This window comes from Schistocerca nitens, chromosome 2 (genome assembly GCF_023898315.1).
Source record: "Schistocerca nitens isolate TAMUIC-IGC-003100 chromosome 2, iqSchNite1.1, whole genome shotgun sequence".
In the NCBI taxonomy this organism is placed as follows: Eukaryota; Metazoa; Arthropoda; class Insecta; order Orthoptera; family Acrididae; genus Schistocerca; species Schistocerca nitens.
In genome coordinates, this window is record NC_064615.1 from 1149399405 (window position 1) to 1149419365 (window position 19961).

The window sequence follows — 19961 nt, forward strand, 5'->3', positions numbered from 1 at the left end:
TAGAAGGACAATGCAGGGAATCCAGAGTATTTCATATGGACGCAAATTGAGTGTTAATTTGTCCATGTGAGGGAGCGAGGGATGCAGTAAAGGAGGAATAATGCATCGGAAAAGAGATACTCGGAACCCCAAAGAAAATCCTTTCGTTTCCGCAGAAACGTATCTCGATTTAGAAGGACAATGCAGGGAATCCAGAGTATTTCATATGGACGCAAATTGTGTGTTAATTCGTCAACGTGAGGGAGCGAGGGATGCAGTAAAGGATTAATAATGCAACGGAAAAGAGATACTCGGAACCCCAAAGAAAATCCTATCGTTTCTGTTGAAACGTATCTCGATTTAGAAGGACCATGCAGGGAATCCAGAGTATTTCATATGGACGCAAATTGTGTGTTAATTCGGCAATGTGAGGGAGCGAGGGATGCAGTAAAGGAGGAATAATGCATCGGAAAAGAGATACTCGGAACCCCAAAGAAAATCCTCTCGTTTCCGTAGAAACGTATCTCGATTTAGAAGGACAATGCAGGGAATCCAGAGTATTTCATATGGACGCAAATTGTGTGTTAATTCGTCAATGTGAGGGAGCGAGGGATGCAGTAAAGGAGGAGTAATGCATCGGAAAAGAGATACTCGGAACCCCAAAGAAAATCCTATCGTTTCCGTAGAAACGAATCCCAATTTAGAAGGACAATGCAGGGAACCCAGAGTATTTCATATGGATGCAATTTGTGTGTTATTTCGTCAATTTGAGGGAGCGAGGGATGTAGTAAAGGAGGAATAATGCATCGGAAAAGAGATACTCGGAACCCCAAAGAAAATCCTGTCGTTTCCATAGAAACGTATCTCGATTTAGAAGGACAATGCGGGGATCCAGAGTATTTCATATGGACGCAAATTGTGTGTTAATTCGTCAATGTGAGGGAGCGAGGGATGCAGTAAAGGAGGAGTAATGCATCGGAAAAGAGATACTCGGAACCCCAAAGAAAATCCTATCGTTTCCGTAGAAACGTATCTCGATTTAGAAGGACAATGCAGGGAATCCAGAGTACTTCATATGGACGCAAATTGTGTGTTAATTCGTCAACGTGAGGGAGCGAGGGATGCAGTAAAGGAGGAATAATGCATCGGAAAAGTGATACTCGGAACCCCAAAGAAAATCCTATCGGTTCCGTAGAAACGTATCTCGATTTAGAAGGACAATGCAGGGAATCCAGAGTATTTCATATGGACACAAATTGTGTGTTAATTCGTCAATGTGAGGGAGCGAGGAATGCAGTAAAGGAGGAATAATGCATCGGAAAAGAGATACTCTTAACCCCAAAGAAAATCCTATCTTATTCGTAGAAACGTATCTCGATATAGAAGGACAATGCAGGGAATCCAGAGTATTTCATATGGACGCAAATTGTGTGTTAATTCGTCCATGTGAGGGAGCGAGGGATGCAGTAAAGGAGGAATAATGCATCGGAAAAGAGATACTCGGAACCCCAAAGAAAATCCTATCGTTTCCGTAGAAACGTATCTCGATTTAGAAGGACAATGCAGGGAATCCAGAGTATTTCATATGGACGCAAATTGTGTGTTAATTCGTCCATGTGAGGGAGCGAGGGATGCAGTAAAGGAGGAATAATGCATCGGAAAAGAGATACTCGGAACCCCAAAGAAAATCCTATCGTTTCCGTAGAAACGTATCTCGATTTAGAAGGACAATGCAGGGAATCCAGAGTATTTCATATGGACGCAAATTGTGTGTTAATTCGTCAATGTGAGGGAGCGAGGGATGCAGTAAAGGAGAAATAATGCATCGGAAAAGAGATACTCGGAACCCCAAAGAAAATCCTATCGTTTCCGTAGAAACGAATCCCAATTTAGAAGGACAATGCAGGGAATCCAGAGTACTTCATATGGACGCAAATTGTGTGTTAATTCGTCAACGTGAGGGAGCGAGGGATGCAGTAAAGGAGGAATAATGCATCGGAAAAGTGATACTCGGAACCCCAAAGAAAATCCTATCGTTTCCGTAGAAACGTATCTCGATTTAGAAGGACAATGCAGGGAATCCAGAGTATTTCATATGGACACAAATTGTGTGTTAATTCGTCAATGTGAGGGAGCGAGGAATGCAGTAAAGGAGGAATAATGCATCGGAAAAGAGATACTCTTAACCCCAAAGAAAATCCTATCTTATTCGTAGAAACGTATCTCGATTTAGAAGGACAATGCAGGGAATCCAGAGTATTTCATATGGACGCAAATTGTGTGTTAATTCGTCCATGTGAGGGAGCGAGGGATGCAGTAAAGGAGGAATAATGCATCGGAAAAGAGATACTCGGAACCCCAAAGAAAATCCTATCGTTTCCGTAGAAACGTATCTCGATTTAGAAGGACAATGCAGGGAATTCAGAGTATTTCATATGGACGCAAATTGTGTGTTAATTCGTCAATGTGAGGGAGCGAGGGATGCAGTAAAGGAGGAATAATGCATCGGAAAAGAGATACTCGGAACCCCAAAGAAAATCCTATCGTTTCCGTAGAAACGTATCTCGATTTAGAAGGACAATGCAGGGAATCCAGAGTATTTCATATGGACGCAAATTGTGTGTTAATTCGTCAATGTGAGGGAGCGAGGGATGCAGTAAAGGAGGAGTAATGCATCGGAAAAGAGATACTCGGAACCCCAAAGAAAATCCTATCGTTTCCGTAGAAACGAATCCCAATTTAGAAGGACAATGCAGGGAACCCAGAGTATTTCATATGGATGCAATTTGTGTGTTAATTCGTCAATTTGAGGGAGCGAGGGATGTAGTAAAGGAGGAATAATGCATCGGAAAAGAGATACTCGGAACCCCAAAGAAAATCCTGTCGTTTCCATAGAAACATATCTCGATTTAGAAGGACAATGCGGGGATCCAGAGTATTTCATATGGACGCAAATTGTGTGTTAATTCGTCAATGTGAGGGAGCGAGGGATGCAGTAAAGGAGGAATAATGCATCGGAAAATTGATACTCGGAACCCCAAAGAAAATCCTATCGTTTCCGTAGAAACGTATCTCGATTTAGAAGGACAATGCAGGGAATCCAGAGTACTTCATATGGACGCAAATTGTGTGTTAATTCGTCAATGTGAGGGAGCGAGGAATGCAGTAAAGGAGGAATAATGCATCGGAAAAGAGATACTCTTAACCCCAAAGAAAATCCTATCTTATTCGTAGAAACGTATCTCGATTTAGAAGGACAATGCAGGGAATCCAGAGTATTTCATATGGACGCAAATTGTGTGTTAATTCGTCCATGTGAGGGAGCGAGGGATGCAGTAAAGGAGGAATAATGCATCGGAAAAGAGATACTCGGAACCCCAAAGAAAATCCTATCGTTTCCGTAGAAACGTATCTCGATTTAGAAGCACAATGCAGGGAATCCAGAGTATTTCATATGGACGCAAATTGTGTGTTAATTCGTCAATGTGAGGGAGCGAGGGATGCAGTAAAGGAGGAATAATGCGTCGGAAAAGAGATACTCTTAACCCCAAAGAAAATCCTATCTAATCCGTAGAAACGTATCTCGATTTAGAAGGACAATGCAGGGAATCCAGAGTATTTCATATGGACGCAAATTGAGTGTTAATTTGTCCATGTGAGGGAGCGAGGGATGCAGTAAAGGAGGAATAATGCATCGGAAAAGAGATACTCGGAACCCCAAAGAAAATCCTTTCGTTTCCGCAGAAACGTATCTCGATTTAGAAGGACAATGCAGGGAATCCAGAGTATTTCATATGGACGCAAATTTTGTTAATTCGTCAATGTGAGGGAGCGAAGGATGCAGTAAAGGAGGATTAATGCATCGGAAAAGAGATACTCGGAACCCCAAAGAAAATCCTATCGTTTCCGTAGAAACGTATCTCGATTTAGAAAGACAATGCAGGGAATCCAGAGTACTTCATATGGACGCAAATTGTGTGTTAATTCGTCAACGTGAGGGAGCGAGGGATGCAGTAAAGGATTAATAATGCAACGGAAAAGAGATACTCGGAACCCCAAAGAAAATCCTATCGTTTCCGTTGAAACGTATCTCGATTTAGAAGGACCATGCAGGGAATCCAGAGTATTTCATATGGACGCAAATTGTGTGTTAATTCGGCAATGTGAGGGAGCGAGGGATGCAGTAAAGGAGGAATAATGCATCGGAAAAGAGATACTCGGAACCCCAAAGAAAATCCTCTCGTTTCCGTAGAAACGTATCTCGATTTAGAAGGACAATGCAGGGAATCCAGAGTATTTCATATGGACGCAAATTGTGTGTTAATTCGTCAATGTGAGGGAGCGAGGGATGCAGTGAAGGAGGAATAATGCATCGGAAAAGAGATACTCGGAACCCCAAAGAAAATCCTATCGTTTCCGCAGAAACGTATCTCGATTTAGAAGGACAATGCAGGGAATCCAGAGTATTTCATATGGACGCAAATTGTGTGTTAATTCGTCAATGTGAGGGAGCGAGGGATGCAGTAAAGGAGGAATAATGCATCGGAAAAGAGATACTCGGAACCCCAAAGAAAATCCTATTGTTTCCGTAGAAACGTATCTCGATTTAGAAGGACAATGCAGGGAATCCAGAGTACTTCATATGGACGCAAATTGTGTGTTAATTCGTCAACGTGAGGGAGCGAGGGATGCAGTAAAGGAGGAATAATGCATCGGAAAAGAGATACTCGGAACCCCAAAGAAAATCCTATCGTTTCCGTAGAAACGTATCTCGATTTAGAAGGACAATGCAGGGAATCCAGAGTATTTCATATAGACGCAAATTGTGTGTTAATTTGTCAATGTGAGGGAGCGAGGTATGCAGTAAAGAAGGAATAATGCATCAGAAAAGAGATACTCGGAACCCCAAAGAAAATCCTATCGTTTCCGTCGAAACGTATCTCGATTTACAAGGACAATGCAGGGAATCCAGAGTATTTCATATGGACGCAAATTGTGTGTTAATTCGTCAATGTGAGGGAGTGAGGGATGCAGTAAAGGAGTAATAATGCATCGGAAAAGAGATACTCGGAACCCCAAGGAAAATCCTACAGTTTCCGTAGAAACGTATCTCGATTTAGAAGGGCAATGCAGGGAATCCAGAGTATTTCATATGGACACAAATTGTGTGTTAATTCGTCAATGTGAGGGAGCGAGGAATGCAGTAAAGGAGGAATAATGCATCGGAAAAGAGATACTCGGAACCCCAAAGAAAATCCTATAGTTTACGTAGAAACGTATCTCGATTTAGAAGGACAATGCAGGGAATCCAGAGTATTTCATATGGACGCAAATTGTGTGTTAATTCGTCAATGTGAGGGAGCGAGGGATGCAGTAAAGGAGGAATAATGCATCGGAAAAGAGATACTCTTAACCCCAAAGAAAATCCTATCTTATCCGTAGAAACGTATCTCGATTTAGAAGGACAATACGGGGAATCCAGAGTATTTCATATGGACGCAAATTGAGTGTTAATTCGTCCATGTGAGGGAGCGAGGGATGCAGTAAAGGAGGAATAATGCATCGGAAAAGAGATACTCGGAACCCCAAAGAAAATGCTATCGTTTCCATAGAAACGTATCTCGATTTAGAAGGACAATGCAGGGAATTCAGAGTATTTCATATGGACGCAAATTGTGTGTTAATTCGTCAATGTGAGGGAGCGAGGGATGCAGTAAAGGAGGAATAATGCATCGGAAAAGAGATACTCGGAACCCCAAAGAAAATCCTATCGTTTCCGTAGAAATGTATCTCGATTTAGAAGGACAATGCAGGGAATCCAGAGTATTTCATATGGACGCAAATTGTGTGTTAATTCGTCAATGTGAGGGAGCGAGGGATGCAGTAAAGGAGGAGTAATGCATCGGAAAAGAGATACTCGGAACCCCAAAGAAAATCCTATCGTTTCCGTAGAAACGAATCCCAATTTAGAAGGACAATGCAGGGAACCCAGAGTATTTCATATGGATGCAATTTGTGTGTTAATTCGTCAATTTGAGGGAGCGAGGGATGTAGTAAAGGAGGAATAATGCATCGGAAAAGAGATACTCGGAACCCCAAAGAAAATCCTGTCGTTTCCATAGAAACGTATCTCGATTTAGAAGGACAATGCGGGGATCCAGAGTATTTCATATGGACGCAAATTGTGTGTTAATTCGTCAATGTGAGGGAGCGAGGGATGCAGTAAAGGAGGAGTAATGCATCGGAAAAGAGATACTCGGAACCCCAAAGAAAATCCTATCGTTTCCGTAGAAACGTATCTCGATTTAGAAGGACAATGCAGGGAATCCAGAGTACTTCATATGGACGCAAATTGTGTGTTAATTCGTCAACGTGAGGGAGCGAGGGATGCAGTAAAGGAGGAATAATGCATCGGAAAAGTGATACTCGGAACCCCAAAGAAAATCCTATCGTTTCCGTAGAAACGTATCTCGATTTAGAAGGACAATGCAGGGAATCCAGAGTATTTCATATGGACACAAATTGTGTGTTAATTCGTCAATGTGAGGGAGCGAGGAATGCAGTAAAGGAGGAATAATGCATCGGAAAAGAGATACTCTTAACCCCAAAGAAAATCCTATCTTATTCGTAGAAACGTATCTCGATTTAGAAGGACAATGCAGGGAATCCAGAGTATTTCATATGGACGCAAATTGTGTGTTAATTCGTCCATGTGAGGGAGCGAGGGATGCAGTAAAGGAGGAATAATGCATCGGAATAGAGATACTCGGAACCCCAAAGAAAATCCTATCGTTTCCGTAGAAACGTATCTCGATTTAGAAGGACAATGCAGGGAATCCAGAGTATTTCATATGGACGCAAATTGTGTGTTAATTCGTCAATGTGAGGGAGCGAGGGATGCAGTAAAGGAGGAATAATGCGTCGGAAAAGAGATACTCTTAACCCCAAAGAAAATCCTATCTTATCCGTAGAAACGTATCTCGATTTAGAAGGACAATGCAGGGAATCCAGAGTATTTCATATGGACGCAAATTGAGTGTTAATTTGTCCATGTGAGGGAGCGAGGGATGCAGTAAAGGAGGAATAATGCATCGGAAAAGAGATACTCGGAACCCCAAAGAAAATCGTTTCGTTTCCGCAGAAACGTATCTCGATTTAGAAGGACAATGCAGGGAATCCAGAGTATTTCATATGGACGCAAATTGTGTGTTAATTCGTCAACGTGAGGGAGCGAGGGATGCAGTAAAGGATTAATAATGCAACGGAAAAGAGATACTCGGAACCCCAAAGAAAATCCTATCGTTTCCGTTGAAACGTATCTCGATTTAGAAGGACCATGCAGGGAATCCAGAGTATTTCATATGGACGCAAATTGTGTGTTAATTCGGCAATGTGAGGGAGCGAGGGATGCAGTAAAGGAGGAATAATGCATCGGAAAAGAGATACTCGGAACCCCAAAGAAAATCCTCTCGTTTCCGTAGAAACGTATCTCGATTTAGAAGGACAATGCAGGGAATCCAGAGTATTTCATATGGACGCAAATTGTGTGTTAATTCGTCAATGTGAGGGAGCGAGGGATGCAGTAAAGGAGGAGTAATGCATCGGAAAAGAGATACTCGGAACCCCAAAGAAAATCCTATCGTTTCCGTAGAAACGAATCCCAATTTAGAAGGACAATGCAGGGAACCCAGAGTATTTCATATGGATGCAATTTGTGTGTTAATTCGTCAATTTGAGGGAGCGAGGGATGTAGTAAAGGAGGAATAATGCATCGGAAAAGAGATACTCGGAACCCCAAAGAAAATCCTGTCGTTTCCATAGAAACGTATCTCGATTTAGAAGGACAATGCGGGGATCCAGAGTATTTCATATGGACGCAAATTGTGTGTTAATTCGTCAATGTGAGGGAGCGAGGGATGCAGTAAAGGAGGAGTAATGCATCGGAAAAGAGATACTCGGAACCCCAAAGAAAATCCTATCGTTTCCGTAGAAACGTATCTCGATTTAGAAGGACAATGCAGGGAATCCAGAGTACTTCATATGGACGCAAATTGTGTGTTAATTCGTCAACGTGAGGGAGCGAGGGATGCAGTAAGGGAGGAATAATGCATCGGAAAAGTGATACTCGGAACCCCAAAGAAAATCCTATCGTTTCCGTAGAAACGTATCTCGATTTAGAAGGACAATGCAGGGAATCCAGAGTATTTCATATGGACACAAATTGTGTGTTAATTCGTCAATGTGAGGGAGCGAGGAATGCAGTAAAGGAGGAATAATGCATCGGAAAAGAGATACTCTTAACCCCAAAGAAAATCCTATCTTATTCGTAGAAACGTATCTCGATATAGAAGGACAATGCAGGGAATCCAGAGTATTTCATATGGACGCAAATTGTGTGTTAATTCGTCCATGTGAGGGAGCGAGGGATGCAGTAAAGGAGGGATAATGCATCGGAAAAGAGATACTCGGAACCCCAAAGAAAATCCTATCGTTTCCGTAGAAACGTATCTCGATTTAGAAGGACAATGCAGGGAATCCAGAGTATTTCATATGGACGCAAATTGTGTGTTAATTCGTCCATGTGAGGGAGCGAGGGATGCAGTAAAGGAGGAATAATGCATCGGAATAGAGATACTCGGAACCCCAAAGAAAATCCTATCGTTTCCGTAGAAACGTATCTCGATTTAGAAGGACAATGCAGGGAATCCAGAGTATTTCATATGGACGCAAATTGTGTGTTAATTCGTCAATGTGAGGGAGCGAGGGATGCAGTAAAGGAGGAATAATGCATCGGAAAAGAGATACTCGGAACCCCAAAGAAAATCCTATCGTTTCCGTAGAAACGAATCCCAATTTAGAAGGACAATGCAGGGAATCCAGAGTACTTCATATGGACGCAAATTGTGTGTTAATTCGTCAACGTGAGGGAGCGAGGGATGCAGTAAAGGAGGAATAATGCATCGGAAAAGTGATACTCGGAACCCCAAAGAAAATCCTATCGTTTCCGTAGAAACGTATCTCGATTTAGAAGGACAATGCAGGGAATCCAGAGTATTTCATATGGACACAAATTGTGTGTTAATTCGTCAATGTGAGGGAGCGAGGAATGCAGTAAAGGAGGAATAATGCATCGGAAAAGAGATACTCTTAACCCCAAAGAAAATCCTATCTTATTCGTAGAAACGTATCTCGATTTAGAAGGACAATGCAGGGAATCCAGAGTATTTCATATGGACGCAAATTGTGTGTTAATTCGTCCATGTGAGGGAGCGAGGGATGCAGTAAAGGAGGAATAATGCATCGGAAAAGAGATACTCGGAACCCCAAAGAAAATCCTATCGTTTCCGTAGAAACGTATCTCGATTTAGAAGGACAATGCAGGGAATTCAGAGTATTTCATATGGACGCAAATTGTGTGTTAATTCGTCAATGTGAGGGAGCGAGGGATGCAGTAAAGGAGGAATAATGCATCGGAATAGAGATACTCGGAACCCCAAAGAAAATCCTATCGTTTCCGTAGAAACGTATCTCGATTTAGAAGGACAATGCAGGGAATCCAGAGTATTTCATATGGACGCAAATTGTGTGTTAATTCGTCAATGTGAGGGAGCGAGGGATGCAGTAAAGGAGGAGTAATGCATCGGAAAAGAGATACTCGGAACCCCAAAGAAAATCCTATCGTTTCCGTAGAAACGAATCCCAATTTAGAAAGACAATGCAGGGAACCCAGAGTATTTCATATGGATGCAATTTGTGTGTTAATTCGTCAATTTGAGGGAGCGAGGGATGTAGTAAAGGAGGAATAATGCATCGGAAAAGAGATACTCGGAACCCCAAAGAAAATCCTGTCGTTTCCATAGAAACGTATCTCGATTTAGAAGGACAATGCGGGGATCCAGAGTATTTCATATGGACGCAAATTGTGTGTTAATTCGTCAATGTGAGGGAGCGAGGGATGCAGTAAAGGAGGAATAATGCATCGGAAAAGTGATACTCGGAACCCCAAAGAAAATCCTATCGTTTCCGTAGAAACGTATCTCGATTTAGAAGGACAATGCAGGGAATCCAGAGTACTTCATATGGACGCAAATTGTGTGTTAATTCGTCAATGTGAGGGAGCGAGGAATGCAGTAAAGGAGGAATAATGCATCGGAAAAGAGATACTCTTAACCCCAAAGAAAATCCTATCTTATTCGTAGAAACGTATCTCGATTTAGAAGGACAATGCAGGGAATCCAGAGTATTTCATATGGACGCAAATTGTGTGTTAATTCGTCCATGTGAGGGAGCGAGGGATGCAGTAAAGGAGGAATAATGCATCGGAAAAGAGATACTCGGAACCCCAAAGAAAATCCTATCGTTTCCGTAGAAACGTATCTCGATTTAGAAGGACAATGCAGGGAATCCAGAGTATTTCATATGGACGCAAATTGTGTGTTAATTCGTCCATGTGAGGGAGCGAGGGATGCAGTAAAGGAGGAATAATGCATCGGAATAGAGATACTCGGAACCCCAAAGAAAATCCTATCGTTTCCGTAGAAACGTATCTCGATTTAGAAGGACAATGCAGGGAATCCAGAGTATTTCATATGGACGCAAATTGTGTGTTAATTCGTCAATGTGAGGGAGCGAGGGATGCAGTAAAGGAGGAATAATGCATCGGAAAAGAGATACTCGGAACCCCAAAGAAAATCCTATCGTTTCCGTAGAAACGAATCCCAATTTAGAAGGACAATGCAGGGAATCCAGAGTACTTCATATGGACGCAAATTGTGTGTTAATTCGTCAACGTGAGGGAGCGAGGGATGCAGTAAAGGAGGAATAATGCATCGGAAAAGTGATACTCGGAACCCCAAAGAAAATCCTATCGTTTCCGTAGAAACGTATCTCGATTTAGAAGGACAATGCAGGGAATCCAGAGTATTTCATATGGACACAAATTGTGTGTTAATTCGTCAATGTGAGGGAGCGAGGAATGCAGTAAAGGAGGAATAATGCATCGGAAAAGAGATACTCTTAACCCCAAAGAAAATCCTATCTTATTCGTAGAAACGTATCTCGATTTAGAAGGACAATGCAGGGAATCCAGAGTATTTCATATGGACGCAAATTGTGTGTTAATTCGTCCATGTGAGGGAGCGAGGGATGCAGTAAAGGAGGAATAATGCATCGGAAAAGAGATACTCGGAACCCCAAAGAAAATCCTATCGTTTCCGTAGAAACGTATCTCGATTTAGAAGGACAATGCAGGGAATTCAGAGTATTTCATATGGACGCAAATTGTGTGTTAATTCGTCAATGTGAGGGAGCGAGGGATGCAGTAAAGGAGGAATAATGCATCGGAATAGAGATACTCGGAACCCCAAAGAAAATCCTATCGTTTCCGTAGAAACGTATCTCGATTTAGAAGGACAATGCAGGGAATCCAGAGTATTTCATATGGACGCAAATTGTGTGTTAATTCGTCAATGTGAGGGAGCGAGGGATGCAGTAAAGGAGGAGTAATGCATCGGAAAAGAGATACTCGGAACCCCAAAGAAAATCCTATCGTTTCCGTAGAAACGAATCCCAATTTAGAAAGACAATGCAGGGAACCCAGAGTATTTCATATGGATGCAATTTGTGTGTTAATTCGTCAATTTGAGGGAGCGAGGGATGTAGTAAAGGAGGAATAATGCATCGGAAAAGAGATACTCGGAACCCCAAAGAAAATCCTGTCGTTTCCATAGAAACGTATCTCGATTTAGAAGGACAATGCGGGGATCCAGAGTATTTCATATGGACGCAAATTGTGTGTTAATTCGTCAATGTGAGGGAGCGAGGGATGCAGTAAAGGAGGAATAATGCATCGGAAAAGTGATACTCGGAACCCCAAAGAAAATCCTATCGTTTCCGTAGAAACGTATCTCGATTTAGAAGGACAATGCAGGGAATCCAGAGTACTTCATATGGACGCAAATTGTGTGTTAATTCGTCAATGTGAGGGAGCGAGGAATGCAGTAAAGGAGGAATAATGCATCGGAAAAGAGATACTCTTAACCCCAAAGAAAATCCTATCTTATTCGTAGAAACGTATCTCGATTTAGAAGGACAATGCAGGGAATCCAGAGTATTTCATATGGACGCAAATTGTGTGTTAATTCGTCCATGTGAGGGAGCGAGGGATGCAGTAAAGGAGGAATAATGCATCGGAAAAGAGATACTCGGAACCCCAAAGAAAATCCTATCGTTTCCGTAGAAACGTATCTCGATTTAGAAGGACAATGCAGGGAATCCAGAGTATTTCATATGGACGCAAATTGTGTGTTAATTCGTCAATGTGAGGGAGCGAGGGATGCAGTAAAGGAGGAATAATGCGTCGGAAAAGAGATACTCTTAACCCCAAAGAAAATCCTATCTTATCCGTAGAAACGTATCTCGATTTAGAAGGACAATGCAGGGAATCCAGAGTATTTCATATGGACGCAAATTGAGTGTTAATTTGTCCATGTGAGGGAGCGAGGGATGCAGTAAAGGAGGAATAATGCATCGGAAAAGAGATACTCGGAACCCCAAAGAAAATCCTTTCGTTTCCGCAGAAACGTATCTCGATTTAGAAGGACAATGCAGGGAATCCAGAGTATTTCATATGGACGCAAATTTTGTTAATTCGTCAATGTGAGGGAGCGAAGGATGCAGTAAAGGAGGATTAATGCATCGGAAAAGAGATACTCGGAACCCCAAAGAAAATCCTATCGTTTCCGTAGAAACGTATCTCGATTTAGAAAGACAATGCAGGGAATCCAGAGTACTTCATATGGACGCAAATTGTGTGTTAATTCGTCAACGTGAGGGAGCGAGGGATGCAGTAAAGGATTAATAATGCAACGGAAAAGAGATACTCGGAACCCCAAAGAAAATCCTATCGTTTCCGTTGAAACGTATCTCGATTTAGAAGGACCATGCAGGGAATCCAGAGTATTTCATATGGACGCAAATTGTGTGTTAATTCGGCAATGTGAGGGAGCGAGGGATGCAGTAAAGGAGGAATAATGCATCGGAAAAGAGATACTCGGAACCCCAAAGAAAATCCTATCGTTTCCGCAGAAACGTATCTCGATTTAGAAGGACAATGCAGGGAATCCAGAGTATTTCATATGGACGCAAATTGTGTGTTAATTCGTCAATGTGAGGGAGCGAGGGATGCAGTAAAGGAGGAATAATGCATCGGAAAAGAGATACTCGGAACCCCAAAGAAAATCCTATCGTTTCCGTAGAAACGTATCTCGATTTAGAAGGACAATGCAGGGAATCCAGAGTACTTCATATGGACGCAAATTTTGTGTTAATTCGTCAACGTGAGGGAGCGAGGGATGCAGTAAAGGAGGAATAATGCATCGGAAAAGAGATACTCGGAACCCCAAAGAAAATCCTATCGTTTCCGTAGAAACGTATCTCGATTTAGAAGGACAATGCAGGGAATCCAGAGTATTTCATATGGACGCAAATTGTGTGTTAATTCGTCAATGTGAGGGAGTGAGGGATGCAGTAAAGGAGTAATAATGCATCGGAAAAGAGATACTCGGAACCCCAAGGAAAATCCTACAGTTTCCGTAGAAACGTATCTCGATTTAGAAGGGCAATGCAGGGAATCCAGAGTATTTCATATGGACACAAATTGTGTGTTAATTCGTCAATGTGAGGGAGCGAGGAATGCAGTAAAGGAGGAATAATGCATCGGAAAAGAGATACTCGGAACCCCAAAGAAAATCCTATAGTTTACGTAGAAACGTATCTCGATTTAGAAGGACAATGCAGGGAATCCAGGGTATTTCATATGGACGCAAATTGTGTGTTAATTCGTCAATGTGAGGGAGCGAGGGATGCAGTAAAGGAGGAATAATGCATCGGAAAAGAGATACTCTTAACCCCAAAGAAAATCCTATCTTATCCGCAGAAACGTATCTCGATTTAGAAGGACAATATAGGGAATCCAGAGTATTTCATATGGACGCAAATTGAGTGTTAATTCGTCCATGTGAGGGAGCGAGGGATGCAGTAAAGGAGGAATAATGCATCGGAAAAGAGATACTCGGAACCCCAAAGAAAATCCTATCGTTTCCGCAGAAACGTATCTCGATTTAGAAGGACAATGCAGGGAATCCAGAGTATTTCATATGGACGCAAATTGTGTGTTAATTCGTCAATGTGAGGGAGCGAGGGATGCAGTAAAGGAGGAATAATGCATCGGAAAAGAGATACTCGGAACCCCAAAGAAAATCCTATCGTTTCCGTAGAAACGTATCTCGATTTAGAAAGACAATGCAGGGAATCCAGAGTACTTCATATGGACGCAAATTGTGTGTTAATTCGTCAACGTGAGGGAGCGAGGGATGCAGTAAAGGAGGAATAATGCATCGGAAAAGAGATACTCGGAACCCCAAAGAAAATCCTATCGTTTCCGTAGAAACGTATCTCGATTTACAAGGACAATGCAGGGAATCCAGAGTATTTCATATGGACGCAAATTGTGTGTTAATTCGTCAATGTGAGGGAGCGAGGGATGCAGTAAAGGGGGAATAATGCATCGGAAACGAGATACTCGGAACCCCAAGGAAAATCCTACCGTTTCCGTAGAAACGTATCTCGATTTAGAAGGACAATGCAGGGAATCCAGAGTATTTCATATGGACACAAATTGTGTGTTAATTCGTCAATGTGAGGGAGCGAGGAATGCAGTAAAGGAGGAATAATGCATCGGAAAAGAGATACTCTTAACCCCAAAGAAAATCCTATCTTATCCGTAGAAACGTATCTCGATTTAGAAGGACAATGCAGGGAATCCAGAGTATTTCATATGGACGCAAATTGTGTGTTAATTCGTCCATGTGATGGAGCGACGGATGCAGTAAAGGAGGAATAATGCATCGGAAAAGAGATACTCGGAATCCCAAAGAAAATCCTATCGTTTCCACAGAAACGTATCTCGATTTAGAAGGACAATGCAGGGAATCCAGAGTATTTCATATTTACGCAAATTGTGTGTTAATTGGTCAATGTGAGGGAACGAGGGATGCAGTAAAGGAGGAATAATGTATCGGAAAAGAGATACTTGTAACCCCAAAGAAAATCCTATCGTTTCCGTAGATACGTATCTCGATTTAGAAGGACAATGCATGAAATCCAGAGTATTTCATATGGACGCAAATTGTGTGTTAATTCGTCAATGTGAGGGAGCGAGGGATGCAGTAAAGGAGGATTAATGCATCGGAAAAGAGATACTCGGAACCCCAAAGAAAATCCTATCGTTTCCGTAGAAACGTATCTCGATTTAGAAGGACAATGCAGGGAATCCAGAGTATTTCATATGGACGCAAATTGTGTGTTAATTCGTCAATGTGAGGGAGCGAGGGATGCAGTAAAGGAGGAATAATGCATCGGAAAAGAGATACTCGGAACCCCAAAGAAAATCCTATCGTTTCCGTAGAAACGTATCTCGATTTAGAAGGACAATGCAGGGAATGCAGAGTATTTCATATGGACGCAAATTGTGTGTTAATTCGTCAATGTGAGGGAGCGAGGGATGCAGTAAAGGAGGAATAATGCATCGCAAAAGAGATACTCGGAACCCCAAAGAAAATCCTATCGTTTCCGTAGAAACGTATCTCGATTTAGAAGGACAATGCAGGGAATCCAGAGTATTTCATATGGACGAAAATTGTGGGTTAATTCGTCAATGTGACGGAGCGAGGGATGCAGTAAAGGAGGAATAATGCATCGGAAAAGAGATACTCGGAACCCCAAAGAAAATCCTATCGTTTCCGTAGAAACGTATCTCGATTTAGAAGGACAATGCAGGGAATCCAGAGTATTTCATATGGACGCAAATTGTGTGTTAATTCGTCAATGTGAGGGAGCGAGGGATGCAGTAAAGGAGGAATAATGCATCGGAAAAGAGATACTCGACTCCCAAAAGAATATCCTATCGTTTCCGTAGAAACATATCTCGTTATAGAAGGGATAATACAGGGAACCCAGACTATTTCATATGGACGCAAATTGTGTGTTAATTCGTCAATGTGAGGGAGCGTGGGATGCAGTAAAGGAGGAATAATGCATCGGAAAAGAGATACTCGGAACCCCAAAGAAAATCCTATCGTTTCCGTAGAAACGTATCTCGATTTAGAAGGACAATGCAGGGAATCCAGAGTATTTCATATGGACGCAAGTTGTGTGTTAATTCGTCAATGTGAGGGAGCGAGGGATGCAGTAAAGGAGGAATAATGCATCGGAAAAGAGATACTCGACTCCTAAAAGAAAATCCCATCGTTTCCGTAGAAACGTATCTCGATTTAGAAGGACAATGCAAGGAATCCAGAGTATTTCATATGGACGCAAATTGTGTGTTAATTCGTCAATGTGAGGGAGCGAGGGATGCAGTAAAGGAGGAGTAATGCATCGGAAAAGAGATACTCGGAACCCCAAAGAAAATCCTATCGTTTCCGTAGAAACGTATCTCGATTTAGAAGGACAATGCAGGGAATCCAGAGTACTTCATATGGACGCAAATTGTGTGTTAATTCGTCAACGTGAGGGAGCGAGGGATGCAGTAAGGGAGGAATAATGCATCGGAAAAGTGATACTCGGAACCCCAAAGAAAATCCTATCGTTTCCGTAGAAACGTATCTCGATTTAGAAGGACAATGCAGGGAATCCAGAGTATTTCATATGGACACAAATTGTGTGTTAATTCGTCAATGTGAGGGAGCGAGGAATGCAGTAAAGGAGGAATAATGCATCGGAAAAGAGATACTCTTAACCCCAAAGAAAATCCTATCTTATTCGTAGAAACGTATCTCGATATAGAAGGACAATGCAGGGAATCCAGAGTATTTCATATGGACGCAAATTGTGTGTTAATTCGTCCATGTGAGGGAGCGAGGGATGCAGTAAAGGAGGGATAATGCATCGGAAAAGAGATACTCGGAACCCCAAAGAAAATCCTATCGTTTCCGTAGAAACGTATCTCGATTTAGAAGGACAATGCAGGGAATCCAGAGTATTTCATATGGACGCAAATTGTGTGTTAATTCGTCCATGTGAGGGAGCGAGGGATGCAGTAAAGGAGGAATAATGCATCGGAATAGAGATACTCGGAACCCCAAAGAAAATCCTATCGTTTCCGTAGAAACGTATCTCGATTTAGAAGGACAATGCAGGGAATCCAGAGTATTTCATATGGACGCAAATTGTGTGTTAATTCGTCAATGTGAGGGAGCGAGGGATGCAGTAAAGGAGGAATAATGCATCGGAAAAGAGAAACTCGGAACCCCAAAGAAAATCCTATCGTTTCCGTAGAAACGAATCCCAATTTAGAAGGACAATGCAGGGAATCCAGAGTACTTCATATGGACGCAAATTGTGTGTTAATTCGTCAACGTGAGGGAGCGAGGGATGCAGTAAAGGAGGAATAATGCATCGGAAAAGTGATACTCGGAACCCCAAAGAAAATCCTATCGTTTCCGTAGAAACGTATCTCGATTTAGAAGGACAATGCAGGGAATCCAGAGTATTTCATATGGACACAAATTGTGTGTTAATTCGTCAATGTGAGGGAGCGAGGAATGCAGTAAAGGAGGAATAATGCATCGGAAAAGAGATACTCTTAACCCCAAAGAAAATCCTATCTTATTCGTAGAAACGTATCTCGATTTAGAAGGACAATGCAGGGAATCCAGAGTATTTCATATGGACGCAAATTGTGTGTTAATTCGTCCATGTGAGGGAGCGAGGGATGCAGTAAAGGAGGAATAATGCATCGGAAAAGAGATACTCGGAACCCCAAAGAAAATCCTATCGTTTCCGTAGAAACGTATCTCGATTTAGAAGGACAATGCAGGGAATTCAGAGTATTTCATATGGACGCAAATTGTGTGTTAATTCGTCAATGTGAGGGAGCGAGGGATGCAGTAAAGGAGGAATAATGCATCGGAATAGAGATACTCGGAACCCCAAAGAAAATCCTATCGTTTCCGTAGAAACGTATCTCGATTTAGAAGGACAATGCAGGGAATCCAGAGTATTTCATATGGACGCAAATTGTGTGTTAATTCGTCAATGTGAGGGAGCGAGGGATGCAGTAAAGGAGGAGTAATGCATCGGAAAAGAGATACTCGGAACCCCAAAGAAAATCCTATCGTTTCCGTAGAAACGAATCCCAATTTAGAAGGACAATGCAGGGAACCCAGAGTATTTCATATGGATGCAATTTGTGTGTTAATTCGTCAATTTGAGGGAGCGAGGGATGTAGTAAAGGAGGAATAATGCATCGGAAAAGAGATACTCGGAACCCCAAAGAAAATCCTGTCGTTTCCATAGAAACGTATCTCGATTTAGAAGGACAATGCGGGGATCCAGAGTATTTCATATGGACGCAAATTGTGTGTTAATTCGTCAATGTGAGGGAGCGAGGGATGCAGTAAAGGAGGAATAATGCATCGGAAAAGTGATACTCGGAACCCCAAAGAAAATCCTATCGTTTCCGTAGAAACGTATCTCGATTTAGAAGGACAATGCAGGGAATCCAGAGTACTTCATATGGACGCAAATTGTGTGTTAATTCGTCAATGTGAGGGAGCGAGGAATGCAGTAAAGGAGGAATAATGCATCGGAAAAGAGATACTCTTAACCCCAAAGAAAATCCTATCTTATTCGTAGAAACGTATCTCGATTTAGAAGGACAATGCAGGGAATCCAGAGTATTTCATATGGACGCAAATTGTGTGTTAATTCGTCCATGTGAGGGAGCGAGGGATGCAGTAAAGGAGGAATAATGCATCGGAAAAGAGATACTCGGAACCCCAAAGAAAATCCTATCGTTTCCGTAGAAACGTATCTCGATTTAGAAGGACAATGCAGGGAATCCAGAGTATTTCATATGGACGCAAATTGTGTGTTAATTCGTCAATGTGAGGGAGCGAGGGATGCAGTAAAGGAGGAATAATGCGTCGGAAAAGAGATACTCTTAACCCCAAAGAAAATCCTATCTTATCCGTAGAAACGTATCTCGATTTAGAAGGACAATGCAGGGAATCCAGAGTATTTCATATGGACGCAAATTGAGTGTTAATTTGTCCATGTGAGGGAGCGAGGGATGCAGTAAAGGAGGAATAATGCATCGGAAAAGAGATACTCGGAACCCCAAAGAAAATCCTTTCGTTTCCGCAGAAACGTATCTCGATTTAGAAGGACAATGCAGGGAATCCAGAGTATTTCATATGGACGCAAATTTTGTTAATTCGTCAATGTGAGGGAGCGAAGGATGCAGTAAAGGAGGATTAATGCATCGGAAAAGAGATACTCGGAACCCCAAAGAAAATCCTATCGTTTCCGTAGAAACGTATCTCGATTTAGAAAGACAATGCAGGGAATCCAGAGTACTTCATATGGACGCAAATTGTGTGTTAATTCGTCAACGTGAGGGAGCGAGGGATGCAGTAAAGGATTAATAATGCAACGGAAAAGAGATACTCGGAACCCCAAAGAAAATCCTATCGTTTCCGTTGAAACGTATCTCGATTTAGAAGGACCATGCAGGGAATCCAGAGTATTTCATATGGACGCAAATTGTGTGTTAATTCGGCAATGTGAGGGAGCGAGGGATGCAGTAAAGGAGGAATAATGCATCGGAAAAGAGATACTCGGAACCCCAAAGAAAATCCTATCGTTTCCGCAGAAACGTATCTCGATTTAGAAGGACAATGCAGGGAATCCAGAGTATTTCATATGGACGCAAATTGTGTGTTAATTCGTCAATGTGAGGGAGCGAGGGATGCAGTAAAGGAGGAATAATGCATCGGAAAAGAGATACTCGGAACCCCAAAGAAAATCCTATCGTTTCCGTAGAAACGTATCTCGATTTAGAAGGACAATGCAGGGAATCCAGAGTACTTCATATGGACGCAAATTTTGTGTTAATTCGTCAACGTGAGGGAGCGAGGGAT